Raw genomic sequence first — 17963 nt, forward strand, 5'->3', positions numbered from 1 at the left:
TCAAATCCAAAGTCTTCTTCTTTTTCTTAGACACAATGAGGCCTCACTAGCAATGTTATTTGGCTTCTGGTGGGCTTATCAAAGTTTCATCAAGGCTTAGTAAAAACACAGCTCATTGTTTCCTCTGAAAAGAAAAGATACATTTTCAGGAATATTTGTGTGCCTTCTCAAAATCTTTTCTCTGGGCTACACTTTCAGAATAAAAATTTGCTCACGCCACACCAAATTTTTCAAAATACATTGAAAACATAAAGAAAGATTGGGGTGCTGGGAGAAGAAAGGGAAGCTCCCAGGAGAAATCTGGGAGGGTCTACCTGCTTTTGTGTGGGACAGGGGTTAAGACTAGCACAGATAAAGGGCTCTGTATTTTTTTCCCTTTCCTTCCTCTTCCTCCTATTGTTTTCTTTCCTCCCCCTCTTTTCGTTTTTCTATTTTGATTACTTTGGTTTTTATAATGTTGCATGTTGATATTTTCAATAACAAAATTATATATAAAAGGAAACTGTGCTTGAACACAGAACACCACTACTTTATAATATGATCGTGCAACTGGCTTAGGAAATGCAGTCATTCCTCACCCCACTATATAGCTTCAGACACCTACTCCAAATCAGGTGAAGTGTTTACTGCTGGGTGAAGCACTTTTTATTATAAAGTGCTTGCACATTCATGGAAAGAATGGATTGTTTCAGTATCTGGAGTATGCAGTAACCTTTGTTGATAAAGAAATTGGTTATCCCCTGTTCTGTGGTAAATATTTTAAAAATCTGCTGCATAAAGAAATGAGATTATTTATTTTTAAGTTTATTTTTAAATTTAATACATTTATTGTCAATGTACAACCTGTGTACAATGAAATTAACTGAGCCTCCCCCCCAAAAACAGTCAATCTCATTGCACTCTGTGTGCTTGTTGCACAACACACCAACCCCAAAGTCAATTGCATTATATTATTTTCCATTCAGCAGCCTAACAGCCTATGGATAGAAACTGTTTTTTAGCCTGTTGGTACGACTGTTTATACTTCTATATCTCCTGCCTGAGGATAGAATATTAAAGAGGTGCTGGCTGGGGTGTGAATTGTCCCTGAGAATTTTTCTCGCTCTCCTAAGGCAACAATCCCTTGCAATGTCATCTAGCGGGCTCAGGGGACAGCCCATGATATCATGTGCTGTGTTCACCACACTCTGTAAAGACTTTCTGTCAAGCCAACGTACCACACTGTGATACAATATGAGGGGACAATTTCTATTGTGAACTGGTAGAAGAAGGTCATCAATTGTTGTTTAACGTTGTTCTTTCACAAGACCCTGAGAAAATGGAGTCTTTGTTGGGCCTTCCTAACCACCTGAGTTATATTGTTTTTCCAAGTGATGTCTTCACTGAGCTAAACTCCCAGGAATTTAAAGGAAGAGACTCTCTCCACACAACCCCCCCCCCCGATATACAATGGGACTAGTTCCCCTCTCTTCCTCCGAAAGTCCACCACCGTCTCCTTTGCCTTGCTAATATTTAGGTATTTTGAACACACACCCCCGTACACTGATTCATCTCCACCTGTAATTAGACCCATTATGGTAGTATCATCAGCAAACTTAATAATTACAGTGGATGTATCAGATGAAATACAGTCATATGTATACAACGAGTACAGGTAGGGACTCAGCACACATCCCTGTGGGGTGCCAGTGCTGAGCTTAAGGGAGGTAGATGTAACAGGCCCGATCCTGATTAGGGTTTCAAATTCCAACCTGAATGAGCAAGAAGCATCTCCCCCATCTACTTTCCTCCTCTAATCAGCACACATTCAGTTTGTGATGGTCCCCATTCCTCAATCTTCCAGAGGCTGTTGAGACTCTACCCTTTGCTCTTCCTTCTGAATTCTGAGATCCACTCCACTCAGTCCACCCAGTTATGAGAAGTTGTTTGTATTGGAACATCTAAATCCGAAAAGCTAGAAATAAAACTACTCATAATATATTTGTTTCTTGCTTTTAAGTAATAATTTATAATTGTATCGTAATTGGGCTACCTCAGCTTGTAGAGCAAGATTGTGCTTATCCTGCTTTAACTTCAGTTTTCTAAATTCCCTAGATAGGCATTTTTTGCTATTCTGACATTCCTTATCAAACCAAGTCCGTCTTTTAAACTTTTTGTTTTTTATCACACTAGTGGTGGTCATCAGTGGGCACATTCGGTTGAATATGTCGTCATAAAGTCTGATTATGTTTCCTGTTTCTAACAACATTTCCCCCTTTAATAAAGCAAATTCGAGGGAATCCAGGATCAGAATCATTTTTTCTTGGACCTGTGCATTGCATTTTAACCTTCTGTTTCCAAGTATCAGATATTCCGTTTCATCCAATAATTTAGGAAAGGCAGGAGAAACGAATGATGTCAGAGATAACTCAAGTGGAAAGTGGTCACTTTCAGCTCTGGGAATTATCCTGAAGGTATCTCAGTTAATTGGCACATTATTAGATGTTAGGATATAATCTATGGTGCTAGTAAATCCTCTGGGGGATTTTGGCTAAGATCAAGTGTTGAAATAAAAATACATAAGAACAGGGGGTGGGGAACGTCTGCCCCATGGACCTAACTAGGCCCGCCAAGCTTATCTGTTAGGCCCAAGAGGGATTTTGGCCAAGTCATGCTGACCTCCTCTACAGAACAGCAGGTATGGGGCAGGTAACAACCCGACTAAGCCTAAAAGGGGGCTTCTAGTCAGTGATGATCAGGGGTGCCTGCAAACAACTATGCAAAGTGCTCTGCAAGATAATACTTTGCAAAGAGCTTATCAAGACAGAACTATTAGCTGATGGTGAGGTCAAGAAGCCCCTTGCAAAGCTGCATCTTGCAGAGCACTTTGCAAAGTGCCCTACAAGACCTATGCATGGGTCACCTGATGTCATTGTGGTGTCAGGTGATTGACAAGTCAGTGACTCTTCCCACCTGGGCCTCAGATGATGAGAGTTTCATGCACAGGTTTCTCTCTTTTCAGTGAAGAGTACAAATATAGGCATCCCAAACTGTGTAGACATGAAGCTGTAACAGCATTAAAGTGAAGGTGGAAGACCAGAAGCAGAGCATACATGGAGCTTTGCATAGTGACTGATGCAAACATTGTGCTCCTATCATGGGGAAAGAATTCTACCCTTATTCTGAATACAGAGATTTTGAGCAAAAGTGTAAGGCATAGGTGAACTTGGCCCTCCAGATGTTTTGGGACTACAATTCCCATCATCCCTAGCTAACAGGACCAGTGGTCAGGGATGATGGGAGTTGTAGTCCCAAAACATCTGGAGGGCCGAGTTTGCCTATGCCTGGTGTAAAACATATTTAATGTGTACAAGAGAAACACATATATTCTCCTCTTCACAAATACCTCTAATCTGATTTGTCTCCAATGCAGTCATTTCTATGGCTTTAATCTGGTGGCTTTCAAGCTTTGTTGTTAGGTCTGTTGGAAACCTATGAGGCTTCCTTGGTGAGAAGGTCAGTAGTGGCAGGCAAGCTTCCTTGAATGACAGATGATAACTAAGGCCCACTTATCACAGATGTATACAAACAATTTGCAGCCATAATACTGAGCCTGTGTTTAGAATGCAAGCGACAAGCCTGGCAAGTCTGGTAGGTGTCTTGCGTGAACTGCAAGTATATTCTGAAAAATATCCCAGAATCCCGTGCAACAAAAAGGAGCTCTGCAGCTGACAAATTAAGGTATTTTCTTGAGGAAACATAATATTCTGTTCTAAATTTATATGAGTATATGCCAAACTTTGGAACTTTTGTTACCATCTTTAAAGATGCCTTCATTCTCTGTTTGCTGCATTTGTACTCCAATGTAAATATTAAATATTAATATCATCAAATGGCTTCTTTTTAGTATGATGTCTTCCAATGTTCTGTCTATGCAGATTTATTTATTTGTTGAGATTGTAAAGAAGGAAATATATATTGTAAGCCATCTCTAATAATGGTGGCTGTTCCTTTCTCTCCTGTGTGAATAATTTACTGGTGTTTTGCTTCATGAAGTATCTATTTCTCCATAAGCCTGTTTAAAAAGCTAATATACTTAAAAACCTGTTTGTAATGGAATATGTAGATGACCTAAGAAGTAATCTAATGCATTCAAACTCAAGACTCTCATATTAATTTTCTCAAGACTCTTGAGCACTTTATAGTGCTAATTACATCTATTACTGTGTCATTTGCTTTGAAACGATATGTATGCTCCTCTTCAGAGAGAGAAATCCCCAATTTTGCTTAGTAATGAAGAAAGTTCTATTTCAGTAAGCCTCTCTGATCTAATGACTCTGATTTCATTTAGAAATAATAGGTTTATGTGCACAAAGAATAGTGACACATATGTTTAATGCTGATAACCGACTGCTTATCAAACGCTTTCTAATTAGACACTCTTGCATTATAGGGATAATATAGGTTCTGTCAGGGCAGAGTATATGAAGCTTGTGTATTTCCTAAGCAAGGCAGTAATTTTGTCATGGCAGTAAGTTGCTTCTCTCGGTTTTCAATAATAATCCCACCCAAACAAGCATTTGTAGAAAGTGGTTAAAGGGTCTAAATCAGGTTACACAGTTTCCAGGAAGAGATCACCCCAACGTCCATTGGTTTTGTTTACGTTTTGTTTGAAGTGGAACATTTTGGAAAGAAAAGTTCACGTTCTGTGAGCATCCGCCATTGGGATCTCCTGCCTGAAAGGAGTAAGTAAATTTGATCCTAGTAAGAGAACATGGAGTGAGGAAAGGCAAGAAGTCACTATCAATTATAGCTTTAATAATCCCATTTTCCACACCATATAGTGACAAAAACGCTACTTGAGATCATGCATTAACTGAGAAGTTACTCCACTCCTCACCCAATGCTGGTTTAACAGTTTTCCCCATCAACAGAGCAGAGGACCAGCTTTGGAAACTGACAAGTTGTTGCTCTGCAGTAACTAAGATTTGGCCCACATTTACATGAACTTTGAGATTCCAACTTTCCCCCAGAATCATTGTGTCCATTACAATGCTCTCACGTTGCTGTGATAATTGAGACTGGGCAAATCAAACTTGCTTCTGTGCTGTGTTCCTTTCACAATTGTTTACCCACAATCCTACCTCATTTCCACATTTATCCTCCGATTTTTAAAAATGGACATTTCCACGTGCATTTTCACTCAAAATTTGAGTCTTAAAATGTATTCTTTATATATTCTGAACTAAGAATTGTTTTGCAACATTTGTGAAAGGTAAAAGCCAATGGACCTCTAAAACCTAACCAGTAGTCCAGGAGCTCAGTTCATACTGGGATTTGCAAAGATCTAATTCCTCAAGCTTTGACCAAACTGCGGGAGGCAGTGAAAGACAAGAGTGCCTGGCGTGCTCTGGTCCATGGGGTCACAAAAAGTCGGACACGACTAAATGACTAAACAACAATTCCTCAAGGATAAATTTTCTAATGCTCCAAATTTGCACAAAACAAAACTGCACTATTTTTTTTTTTTTTACTTTATTTTAAAAATATGTGTGTTGCTACATGCCTCAAAACCTGAATTCTGTTGTGGACTTTTGTCAGGGACAGAAAAGGGCAACCAAGATGATTAAGGGTCTGGAAACCAAATCTTATGAGGAAAGGTTGAGGGAATTGATTATATTTAGTCTGGATAAGCGAAGACTGTGGGCTGCCAGGGGGACATCAACACAAATTAAATGGGAATGCAAACAGCTGGAAGTATGCATTAAACTCTGCTATGGACAAATCCTTAGCCAATGGGGATGAGGGAATGCATATATTCAGAGGCAGTCCTTAATAGGCTTCCACATACAAAAAAAGAGCTGTGACTCCCCAGTTTTGAATAGTGAAGTATTGGGAGTGTTGCAATGGAAGATGTTGATTTCCATTGAAGCTAGCAGGCATCGACAGCTAGTGGTCTTCCATGAACTCTGCCAAAGTGTTTCATAGTTTCTTTTCCAGACAGCGTAAAAAGTGAGGAAAACACCTATGGGAGTCACAGTAATATACAGTTTGAGAAATGCAGAGGCAGCAGAAAAGTTGAATTTGCTGAATAAAGTGAAACACATTCAAGGTAAGAATTGGGAATTACAAAATATTTCATTGACAGAGAAGGATTACTCTGTTTAATTAAAAAGAAAAGGGGGAAATGTTATTAATTCAAATAGTTTATATTGGAATCCCAGCAGGTGATACATAATACAGATTATTTTGGAGTGGGGGATTAAAAATATTTAACTGGAGAAGAAAAATGCAAAGAATGAATGTTCCAAATAAGCATAAAGGCATCCATCATGCCGCTGGTGGGTCAAGTTGTGTGCTTTTCGAGCTTTGCTGATCACACTTTCCATTGAATCAGGGCAGCAAACTTGACTTTGGAAATGTAATTATGAGGAACAAGAGAAGTGTGTGTGATTAACTACTCAAAGTGCTACACGTGTGGCTATCTGTGAGACATTTTAAGGCAAACTGCTAAATTAATGCTAATTCTCTGCCCAGAATTGATTTCTACTCCGAGGAAGGAATCGTATTGATTTTGGATAAGCAGGAAGTGGAATTTTCCCACATCGCAGCATTTTGTTTTTTTGAGGTTGTAGTTTTGCTTTCTTCTCAGGTCATAAAACATCTGGATTATGGGTGTAGAACAGGCATAGGCAAACTTGGCCCTCCAGATGTTTTGGGACTACAACTCCCATCAACCCTGACCACTGGTCCTGTTAGCTAGGGATGAAGGGAGTTGTAGTCCCAAAACATCTGGAGGGCCAAGTTTGCCTAAGCCTGGTGTAGAATCACAAAAGGCATCCTATTTTAGGCTTGGCTTTTTATTTGGCCCTGCAAGGTTAAGATCATTTGCTGAGATTATTATCTAATGCATATATGATGGGAAAGGTAGATGTGGCTTGTCCCAAACAGCCTGGCAGGCCAATCTCTAAGGCCTACCTAGACATCTGATCTAAAGGCTCCTCACTGCTGCTCTTCCACAATACAGCAAAAGAGCTTATATAGATATAGCTACACATGTGTGCATACACACATATAAGAAAGTGCACACAATAAGGCATTCTTCAAAGCTTTGAAATATTCATTGCCTATTAGTCTGAGTGGCTCAGGCCAACAGTTTGTGAATAAATGCTGTAGCCAGAACAGAGCAAAAAGCTCTTAGCATTTAGGCTACTCCTAGCCAATCAAGAGGCTTCATAATTTCTGCCCATCACAGGGGCCAATGGTGCAAACACAGAGCCGCTTCTGGGCTTTAAGATGATGCTGAGTTATTCAAACAGCCCATCTTAGATCACACACCCTTCAAGTGTCCCTATTTTCCAGGGACAGTCCTGGATTTACCATCCCGGTTTCTGATTTGATCCCAGAATGTCCTGTTTTTCCTTAGGACATCCCTATTTTTATCAGAGACATACATCAGGTTATGGAGTTAGGCGATCGCCCATGTCAGTGTTATAAGTATCTTTTAGAAGACATCTGAAGGCAATCCTGTAATGGCAGTCTTTTAATGTTTAATTTTTTATTATGTTTTTATATGTGTTGGAAGCCACACAAAGTGACTGGGACAACCCAGTCATATGGACAGGGCATAAATCATATGATGATTATGGTGATGGTGATGTTGATGGAATAGGATGTCCATATTTCATTGGAGAAATGTTGGAGGGTATGAGATCACATAGCTAGATCTCAGCATCAGATGATGCAGTTCCTGATTTGAACCCAAAAGTTCCTGAAAAATGGAAGAGTGAAGATCAAAGCTCTTCTAAATTCCATTGATTTCAACTGGAGTATATGCATAGTGGGACTGAAACATGTTTAACTTGGGTTTCATACTGCCGTAAGTGTCCGCTCTTGCAAACACGTTCTGGCGAAAAAAGCTCTACAGCACAAATAAATATATATTTTCCCCCTGCAGCTTTTTATTAAAATAACTTAAAAACCAAAGTCGGAATAACCTTGGGAAAGAAAGTGGCAGGAGCTACTTTGGGGTTTGCATGAAACATCCCAGCTACTCCAAACAATACGATGATAAATTGCAATTCTGTGATTCTATGATTCTGTGTCTGTAAAATCTAAGGACTGCAATTATGAGATTCTCAGAACTGTCTTAGAAGTGATAGATATAGTTGTTTGGCTACATTTAAAAAATGCAGCCGACAGCCATCCCATGTTGAATTCTTTCTGTCTTTTAGAAGATGGCTGACAAAGCCATCCCTTTGGGCAATCTGAAAACACTGTGACATCCAAAATAATTTTCTCTTTTTTGTGAATGTCACCGAGGAAATATGGAGAAAGCAAATGTGTGCAAATTTTTCTAACTGAATGACAGGCTCGTTTGCCATCAAAAATCAATCAAAGCCACTTTCTTGTCAGATTGAATACAAATAAATCCCTTTGCCTCGCCAAACCTCCGCACATTTCAAGGTCTCATCGACACGGTAATGTATGTGCATTCACTTCAGTGTGTATAGGGTCCAGCTACTAATCTGCATGCTGCAGAAATGGAAGGTACAGATTGTGTGTTCAGAGCCAACATTTCGTAACATGGAGGCTGGACATTGCAAGATGGCATAGCCAGATCCCACCCCAGCCATAATCTCTATCCATTTATAATGACTACACAACTGTTATAACCCAACTGCAACTCCAGCAATTGGTATCTGACTCAGAATACCATATTCTGTACATACATATTACTCAGAAATAAACCCCATTGATATTTTTTATGCTAAATAGTTTTTTTTCTTAATTTTCAATTACAAAAGCCCAATAAGCACCATATAATAGCAATACCAATTCAAATACTAATAAATTACATAGCCGCTTATAACATTTGTGTGGCTTCCCACGTGCTGTACTTCAAGGTCTGATTCCCTTTAATTCTGCCTCCAGACTATTGCTCAAACCAAATACAATCCACTCTTGATAAAATCCCTTATAGCACAGCTACAATAATTGACTTCAATTCGTATTAACACATATAGTAATTTGCAAATTCGCAAGTGAAGTTCTTTTTTCTTCCTGTGCGAGGTTTTAATTTTCATCAGTTGTTCTTTTATTGCTTTATCAAGTATCATATCCATATTAGTTATTCCTGATCTCCTTTGTGCCTTATGGCTCTGTTGACTCAGAGTTACTCTGGAAAGACCTCTCTCTTTTGTTCTCCACTCTTCTGAATGCAGCTGTATATTTCCATACTTTCGATTTCAAGCAGGGAGTCACTAAATCCCATTAACTTCAATGTTGTTTACTCCTGGGTAAGTGTGTGTATGATTGCAGACTACATAGACTAGCTTTCTTCTTCCCTCCCCATGTCTTTTCCCTTCTGTATTGCATGTAGCAGATTGTGCACCTCTGAGCAGGGACTGTCTTATTGTTTCATTTCTGGGAGCATTCAGAAAATTTTATGTTATTTATAAGTGAATAACAGGAATAATTAATTAAGTAATAATACTGATATATATTTTAACCATGTTTTTCTCACTGTATCCAATTTCCATCTGAAATAATAATACTAATAATAATAATAATAATATTTAGATGGTCAAACAATTAGGTAATTAAGCATAGATCAAAAATTATGGATAGTACGATGGTGGCACAAAATGTATTTAAAAAATGTATTTAAAACTGTGAGTGGCCAGGTTTGTGTGTGTATGTGTTTGAGCTACAAGTTCAGCCATTCAGATTTGAACTGGAGAAACAAGATTCTAAGAAACAATCAGCACATACCCATAATATGTTACATAGTTCCCAGCTTTTATTCCAGAATGTCTCTTGATGTACTTTCCAGCACCCTTTCCCAGAGATGTTTCTAGTCTATATAGAAGGAAGACTGCACAGGATGATTGTAGACTTGACATATAAGTGTTCTTGAAGAAATCAAATACACAGCTTCAAGTAATACAGAGATTTAAGTTGCTTTCAGTTTGGACTTGCTGCTGCTTACTTTAAATGTAAGGTTGGTAGGCAATCTGCTATCTATGTTTTGATCTTGGATGAGTCTGTGTATGTGTATTATCAAGAAATGATTAATAAGCTATCCTAGCAGATACCAGGTGGGATCATATCACACCCATGCTGATTCATTTGACTGGATTCTGGATTCATTTGCATTCTGCGTGGTACTGTGATAAACCTACAGCTATCTCTTGCATTGTTTGACCTTTGAGATTCACTATGTTGCATTGAAACAAAACATTTCTTCTTCTTCTTTGTAGACAAAGTAGATATACCTACCTGCTTAAGTATCTCTTTATGCAGGCTCGCATTGTGAGCTTTGTGGTTAAGAGATGCTGTGTGATCCTGCATGTGTGTACTCCAAATTTTACTTCTGGCATGACCTTTCTGGGTGACCCCACCAAGACACCACTTCTCAGTTCTAGCATCCTTCCCCCTTCATCTGTGATATGAAATTACTGCAAATATTGAAAGCAGTAAAAACAACAATACTGGCCCAGTTCAGACATAGTGCAAAAGCCTTCGGCTCACATGTTCTCCTGCCCCTCTCCTCCTCTGGTTTGGTTGGGATGAGCAACCAATTCCAGCTTTAAACTAATAAGAGTGCCTAATTCAAAACACATTGACTTCGTTCAAACATTATGATCCTGACTTGTTTGAAATCAATAAGAACAGAGTTTTAACTCACCAGTTCCCACAGGTTCAGATGTAACAAGGAACTGTGGTTAGTTTATAGTCAAAGTGGAAGTTTCTGGCCTCTTTCTCATCACTGCATCGGGGGACCCAGGAAAAGAACCATGGCTCAGGAAGAGTCATGGGTCAGTGGGAGAGTACATGCTTCAAATATCTCATGAACAGTCCCCAGCATTTCCAAGTAGGGCTGGGAGACACTCCATTTGAAATCCAGGAGATCCATTGCCAGTTTGTGGTGACCACACTAAGCTAGATATGCCAATGGTTTGATTTGGCGCAAGACACCTTCCTCTGTTCCTGGGTGTGAGGAGATGCAAGCCTGAGGATCGCTACAGCTTGTTCATGTAATGGAAACCACAGTTTACTGTTACATCTCCAAACTGCTGCTATATAAGCGGACAGCATTGTTATTTCAAGGATCTTAGGACTGGTGCGTAATGTTTGAGCAGCAATGTGTTTCGGAGATTAACAGAAAACAGTTTGTGCTGTCCCATTTCTTCAGAGACTTTGGACCAAATATTATTTCTACAGCAGTCAGTGTTGATACTGAACCCTCCATAGAATACATCAAAGGAAATAACACAGGGAGTCTGGTTTTTTTTTTTAAAAAAAAAGGCTATCCATAGAAGTGATTCCACTTCTTTCCTCTTTAAATTATTGTTGTTCTCTTTCTGCAGAGCTTTATTTTATTTTCATTACACAGCCAAAGCTATTGGCGCTTACAGCGGCATAAGAAGATATGCTAATGGGGCAGAAACAAGTAGCAGAGCCTGAGAAATCACTTTCATATCGTAACATGAAGCAGTAGACAATATAGATATACACGCTAATATGAGCATAGCAGAGTTTGAACTGTCATTTATATTCACATATCACTTTGGTATAGAATTGAAAAATCATCTGGTCATATATACCATTTTAAGATTTTTTTTTTTAAAAAAAATTTACCATGTAAGAAAGAAAATATGATGTTAATCCACTGAGAGTTGGACCCCGTGCTGCTTCAAATAAGATTAAAGGAGCTCCCTGTGAGGGTGAAGTTCTATTACGTTTATAAATATTCATTGCTATATCAAAACGCTTAAAGCAGACTGAATTTCACTTAATTGCACATGGAAAGTAATCTTCTTTTTAAAGGAATATTGTTAATTAGATTTGCAAGCAGGGGAAGAAGAAACTGGAATTCTGACTACACAAAGACAGCTCCTGGATGGTTACTTAGGGTGAACCCTGGTTTTGTAGTTTGGAGCCAGGATTGTTTATATTTCGAAGACTCAATATTGTTTTAATGAGAATTGAAACTGGTCTTTTGCATACCTGAAACTCAATTGTGTTTCCGAAGTGGACATTTCACTCCTTGCCTCCATAGTCTGAATTCGGAGGATGCTATCCCATGGCTGCAATCCCGATAGAACAGTATCTCTGTGTATATACAGTCAATAAATTCCACTAGCTTTATTCATCAACCACTTTGAATAGACACTTTACGGAGGGTGACCAAGATGTTCAAGCGTCTGCCAACAAAGCCTTATGAGGAACGATTGAGGGAGTTGGAAAATAGGAGATGGAGAGGAGATATGATAGCAATCTTCACATATCTAAAGGGGTGTCCCATAGAAGATGGAGCAAGCTTGCTTTCTCCTGCTCTGGAGGCTAGGACCCAAACCAATGAATTCAAGTCATAAGAAATGAGATTCTGACTAAACATCAGGAAGAACTTTCTGATGGTAAGTGGAGCAAACTCCCTTAGGAGGCTGTAGACTAGCCTTTCTCAACCTGAGGGTCCCCAGATGTTGTTGGACTACAACTCCCATCATCCCTGAGTTCTGGTCTTGTTAGCTAGGGGTGATGGGAGTTGTAGTTCAACAACATCTGGGGACCCACAGGTTGAGAACCGCTGCTGTAGACTCTCCTCCACTGGAGGGTTTTAAAGTTGAGGCTGGATGACCATCTGCCATGTTGTGAAGTTCACAACCTGCCCAACCAGTGTGGCCCAACTTCTATAGGAACTTTACATAGCAACTTGTCGAAAATTACAAACAACTACATTGCACCTAACATAATCGTTTATCTTGGGGTGAAAGATGGAGGAGCCAATATCTCTTGCAAAAAAAGGGAGGAACTTTAAAAATTTCTGATTTACTTCTTCAACATGTAAACAAATCAGAGAATGTGTGGAGTTCAGAGGTCAATATCTCAACATGCATGGAGTTCAGAGGTCAATATCCCAACATAACTAATATAAAGAGACCCTCAGAGAGTTTGCCCCTAAGCTGGTGTTTCCCAGAACTTGAAGAGGCTGATACGCCATTGTTGCTAGCTCCTGCAACAACATAGTTGCACTGAAAATGGTTAAGAAACTCACTGTCAAGTTTCTGTATTTGATGAATTTCAGCCACAACACCTGCAATCTATTATTGCAGGTAACACAACACAACATGCTGCTACGTTCCATTACACATACCTGCCATGCTGTGCAGTTATTCTGCAAAAAGTCATTTCTCAATCCAATGTAGCTGAGGAGGGGAGTGAAGGAAATGGTCCATTTGCTGTCACAGATGCTCAGTTTGCTGCTTTTGACATTACAGTGGCATTGTTCCATGTGGCATCAAGCTGCAGTAAGGCAAATCCCATGGTATAGATCTTGTTAGTCTATATCACTATGAACTCCAGGTGGGGGAAACACATTGTTGAGTGCTACATCCTATTAAAAACAAACAAACACTGAGCATAGCCATAATATTTGGCTGGTAGTGGCCCCCCAAAATTATCCATATACAAAGCTTCTGCCTCAGGGAAATTGTTATCAGTGACAAAGTTATGCTGGGGAGCACCGAAAAGGAAAAAGTAATTTAAAGCAAAGGCTACATTCTGACTAGTAAGAATGGATTAATCAGGCTGTAATCCTACCCTACACACATTTTGCAGGCCCTTTCATGTGTCACAAAATTGTGGGCATGGAAGAGTCCTATTGATGCAGCTGCCCATAAGCACCCTCTTTGGTACTGTGGTACTCATTCTACATCTTCCTACATCAGAGAATTAAGGACGATGCAACAGGCCAGGTGATTGCTAGAGCACAGGTAGTTGAAGGATGTTCTGTGAAACTGACCAAGCATGAGTGGAAGAGCATATGCTTACTGTGTAGTTGTGAAGGCAGTGAAGAACCACTTCTCATCTTCCTTATCTCCCCCAGGCTTCAGTGCCCCTTCAGCTGTGCTGTGCCTGCCCTTTTCTACACATCCGTACAGTTAACAACTCACATATGTAAGTTTTATTTTGTAACGCTGCGGGTTTTCACCGGATCTGAAACAACTTGTGACATACCAACGGAAATTCACACCACTAGATATGTTTGTAGCTTCCCAGACATCTTTGCAACTCATCAGGAGAGCAGTCAAAAGAGAACAGGGGTGCAAACTTAAACAAAATATTGGGGGGGGGAGTGAGGAGATTTCACCCCTCCCATATCCAAGAATCTCCTGATGAGTCTGGTGATTTTCCAGAGAGGAGGGGCGGTCTTCTGCTCTCTACTTATTCTGCTCCAGCACCACATCAAAGAGTCAGTCAGTCAGTCAGTGTGTCGGAGAGAGAGAGACACTGAGTGTTAGAGAGAGATTGTGTGTATAGATAAGGTTGCTGCTAAGAGCAGCTGCAGACACTCAGTGCAGTTCAGCTTCTCCATTTAGCTCTGTATATAATTTGTATGATAGTTGTAGATAGAATAAAAGTAGTTATTCTACAGAGCTGCTCTCTGAGTTGTTTATGCTCTACTATACTCTGCTGTGGGGACGCAGGTGGCGCTGTGGGTTAAAGCCTCAGCGCCTAGGACTTGCCGATCGAAAGGTCGGCGGTTCGAATCCCTGCGACGGGGTGCACTCCCGCTGCTCGGTCCCAGCGCCTGCCAACCTAGCAGTTCGAAAGTACCTTTACCTTTATACTCTGCTGTACTCTGCTGTGCGACGACTGTCTTCTTGTTGGAGTGAATCCGGTGCTCACAACTCTAAGCTGTGAGTCCACAGCACTTTGACCTGTTCCTGTGCAGAAGGTGGTCTCTGGAAGTGCGTCCCAGCTCGCCTAGCCCAGTCGGGGCTGAAGTGGATGAGTCCAGTTGGTGACACTGGCTCAAGGGCGATGCTGACAGGGAGAGAGTAACAATTGATCATACAATGCAGTGCACACACACCATTTGGATGGCAATGCCCATGACCTTTTGTGTGTGTGGGGGGGGTGCTCAAATATTTTATTGGTGGGTGCACAGGGACCTCAGCCCCTAGGAGTTGGCTGCTATGAAAGAGAAGATTTGAGCCCTGGGTGAGTCTGCATGTAGCTTGATGGATGGCAAAATTGACAGGCCCACTTAGAACATATGGAAACATCCTGGCTTAGAAATGTCCCAATTTTTCTCTATGTTGGAACAGGGGTGGCATGTCCTGTTTCGCCACTGGCGTAAATTTGCCTGCTGTGCCGCACCACCTCAACTGCACTGCCCATCTCTGCTGGCACCACAACCCTCCTGTCTGCCATGTTCTGGGTGCCACCAATTTCCACCAAAATCTCATGAGTTCTCTTGTGCTCTGTGGGATCTCACAAGATTTTGGCAAGGTCTTGCAAGATCTCACAGGAAATCAACAGTGATGCCATTGCTGTTTCTCCACTGGTGGCAGAAGTGACAGGGCACGTGAGATGCCCACCAGGCTATCATCTCAGGGACTTCCACCATCCGTGGCTGCTTCACCCTGCCTCATGAGTGAGCCAGCCCTGTGAAGGACGCAACGACTTACAAATGAGCAATGGCACAGTACTCGTAATGATGCCATGAGTTTCACACTGACATAATATATCAATAATGACTCAAAATAATAATAGTCTACTGCACATGCACACTTGTGTGCAATCTTGGAAGGACCAGCCCTACTGAATATTTCAGTCCTCGAAGTGCTAGCAACCTGAAAGTACCTCTCCATACTCCTGGTATCCCCTCTGAGCCACCCAGCACGTAATTTATGAAAAGCTATTTTGCAGAAAACACTGGAAGCAGTACAAAATTATATCTTTAATGAAACAAAAACACTTTTGCAATGGAAGTCTGAAATGATATGGAGTGAAGTGAAAGCAAGAGAAAATAAAGGGCTAACATTATTAATGAAGGTTATAATAGCTACTGAATCAGAAAGTACAATAATTTAGTTCTAAATGTGCTTTTCTAATCATATCATTATCATCTGAACTACAGTCTAATGGGCACTAATGTGTCTATCTTTTGAACTCCAATTCATAAACACACCGTGAAGGGGGGGAAATCACCAATTTAAAGGTACCATAAACATAAAGCAAGGTCTGAGTCTGAAAAAAGAAGAAAAATAGCACATTTAAATAGGAAAATGGAACAATCATTTAGAGAAACTCTCAGCCTGGCGGGGGGGAACACACCTGAGCTTCTGTGTTTATTTATCTCAGGAAAATGAAACTGTATTTTTTTGGGGGGGAGGGGGATACTCTGCTTCATCTATTTCACTCTCTACCTGTCCTGCTAGAAACTTATACAAAGGCATTCACTTATCACAGGCCTGTATAACATATAATTCATCAACGCCATAGCCTCCAAGTCTCATGATTTTCCAGGGACATAATTATGAAAGCCACCCTGGCTTCTGATTTGATCCCAGAATGTCCCTATTTCCCCCACCAGTGCTGCAAAGCTTGGGGAGGAGGGTGAGCCAGCACATGTCCCAAGCGATGGTGGCAGTGGCAGCGGCAGTGGCGAGGGAAAATCCCATTTCCTCCCCATGTCATCTCCATTGCCACTGCTGCCGGCTTCCTACCTTGATAAACACACGAGATATAACCAGTTGTGTTCTTAGATAAATAAGGTATACTATTCATGCATCAAATCATAAATTTCAATGGAAGTAACTCATAAAGTTCAACAAACAAACAAAGCAGAAGACCCAGTGGATCGGATCATTCTCTAGTCAGTTCATGCATAAGGTCCATCCGTCTTATAGTGTCTATTCCACCTGTCTGTTCATAATGTCCAAAAATCCACATGAAAGGTTGTTACAGTTCCACAGAATCCTTTCACAGAGTCTAAGACAAGGATTTCTGGAATACTGGCCTTGTTTCGCCGTCCTGGGCTTCATCAGTAGTTAAAGCTCATAGGTGATATTACAGGACAGTGGATCTTATGGCAATTCATGTGGATTGTTTGGACCTTTAGAACAGGTTTTCTCAGGATGGCAGAGGGCGTTTGTGCTGTGTTCTGTTGGTGTAGTGGTGGAAGAGTAAGGGCTGTGAGTGACGCTGTGGTCTAAACCAGTGAGCCTCTTGGGCTTGCCGATTGGAAGGTTGGCGGTTCGAATCACCACAATAGGGTGAGCTCCTGTTGCTCTGTCCCAGCTCCTGCCAACCTAGCAGTTTGAGAGCACTCCAGTGCAAGTAGATAAATAGGTACTGCAGTGGTGGGAAGGTAAATGGGGTTTCCTTGCACTGTGGTTTCTGTCACAGTGTCCCGTTGCGCCAGAACCAGTTTAGTCATGCTGGCCACATGACCCAAAAAGCTGTGGACAAACACTGGTTCCCTCGGCCTGAAAGTGAGATGAGCGCCGCAACCCCATAGTCACCTTTGACTGGACTTAGCCATCCAGGGGTCCTTTACCTTTACATAGCGGTGGAAAAACTTTGCCTTCTGATACATCAACTGATACATTTTTGGAGAGTATGCAACCCAGATTTAACCAACCACCCATGCTTGTGAGCTGCTGAACAACAACTCCACCCATTTCCGCAGCCAAGAGAAGAAAGCAGGAGAACATGTTTCATGTTTTATCAAGTCTCTGTGGTGCACATCTTTAAGTGATAGGAGAGTTATATAGTGCCAAAATCCTAGAAAAAGAGGTGCTGGGCTCGAGGCTGCCTGGAAATACCAGCCATCTTGAAGCCCATTCCTCTAATTTCTAAGTTCCTGGGATTCTTTGTAGTGTTTAGCTCAGGGGTAGCCATGTGAATACAGCAAAAACAACAAAAACCATCGCTCTCAGAAGTAATTGCATCAGAAAAACATGGCTGGTCCCATGAAGACAGCTGCCAGACTACCTCCTTCATTGTTAGTGATATTAGTTTTTCTGCATGGATTTTACAAGACTTCCCATTTAAAATCTACGCAAGAATGGGACGGGATAAACTTATTCCCATCCCCATGTAGTAGTGTGATGGACTGGACTGTAATGTGTTTGTCATTACTGAACTGCAGCAGAGGCAGAGGGACTGACCAGGGTCGGATTTGGGTT

This window comes from Podarcis cretensis, assembly GCF_951804945.1.
Source record: "Podarcis cretensis genome assembly, chromosome: 9".
NCBI classification, from domain to species: domain Eukaryota; kingdom Metazoa; phylum Chordata; class Lepidosauria; order Squamata; family Lacertidae; genus Podarcis; species Podarcis cretensis.